Below are 1,506 nucleotides of genomic sequence, written 5' to 3' on the forward strand. Positions count from 1 at the left end.
ATAGAAGCCCAAGGCTCTGACCCGGGTCAGGGCCTGGGAGCTGAGACTGAGTACTGTAATTAGTGGGGCTGGAGGGGAAACCAAAAGAGGACTGAGGCCGAGTCCCGGGAAAGGGTAGGCTCGGGAAGCGCATAGCAGCCTCAGCATTATGAGCAAGGTCCGAGTGGAAGCAAAGGTTCCCATCATGCCGGATGGTAGACTGGGGAGAACTCTCGCAGAGAGACTTCTCCACACACAGAAGCCCTGTGGAGGAGTCTAGGGGTGAGATGGGGGACTAGCTGCCAACAGACAGCTTGGGCAGTCCTTATAGGATATGACATGGTTTTGCCCCAGAACTTAGGAATGATCTTAACAGACAAGGGGGTCCTGGGGTGCCTAAAAGTGGGACCAAAGCAAAAGGCAGCCGGGTGCAGTGGCTTACGCTTGGGTTCCCAGCACTTTGGGAGGCAGGGGTGGGAGGATCAACTAAGCCCAGGAATTCAAAACCCGCCTGGGCAACATGGCGAAATTCTGTCTCTACAAACAAGCACAAAAAGTTAGCCAGTGTGGTGGCAGATGCCACCAGCGTCTCTGGAGGCTGAGGTGGGAGAATCACTTGAGCCCAAAGGTTGAGGCTGCAGCGAGTCATGATTGCACCACTGCACTCCAGCCTGGGCAACAGAGTGCCCTGTCAAAAAAAGAAAAGAAAAGAAAAAGAAGGGCTCGAAGGGGCCATCTGGGAGACAGAAGGTATTGGGGACAAATACAATCTGAGCCTCTTTGGTGGCAATCACAGTCTTTAATTATTCATTGTCATATTTCTGATTTGTTAGCAAGTATTAGCTTGTAGGCTGGCTGAAGAACAGAAATCAGAGGGAAAAAGAAACTAAATTTTAGCTTTCTGGAGAGCTGCCCCTCTGCGGCACCATCAAACATTTCTTTGTTTCCCTTCGACTTGGAACTCTTGAAACATCAGGGTTTGTGAGGGTTTGGCTGTTCTTGTATCTTAGGTCCATGTGAGTGACAGAAACGGATAGGTTGTCTTCCCTCAGGTAGGGTCTGGGAAAGATCAGTCTCCTTCCTTTATATTTTCTCTTCTTCCTCCTCCTCCTTATTCTAAAACCATACCTCCAAAAGAGGGGCAGCGACTCTTGCAGAGAGATCCCTGGCCCAGGACAGGAGACGTCAAATTTACTTTATCTCGCTGAGAGCCCTTGAGAAAAACACTTCAGGGCTGGGCGCAGTGGCTCGTGCCTGTAATCCCAGCCCTTGGAGAGGCTGAGGCGGGCGGATCACTTGAGGCCAAGAGTTCAAGACCAGCCTGGTCAACATGGCGAAACCCTGTCTCTATAAAACAAAAATACAAAAAATTAGCCAGACATGGTGGCGCATGTATGTAGTCCCAGCTACTCAGGAGGCTGAGGCATGAGAATCACTTGAACCCAGAAGGTGGAGGTTGCAGTGAGCTGAGATCATGTCACTGCACTCCAGCCTGGGTGACACAGTGAGACTACGTCTCAAAAAAAA

The sequence above is a fragment of the Cebus imitator genome, unplaced genomic scaffold (assembly GCF_001604975.1).
Source record: "Cebus imitator isolate Cc_AM_T3 unplaced genomic scaffold, Cebus_imitator-1.0 Scaffold38, whole genome shotgun sequence".
NCBI classification, from domain to species: domain Eukaryota; kingdom Metazoa; phylum Chordata; class Mammalia; order Primates; family Cebidae; genus Cebus; species Cebus imitator.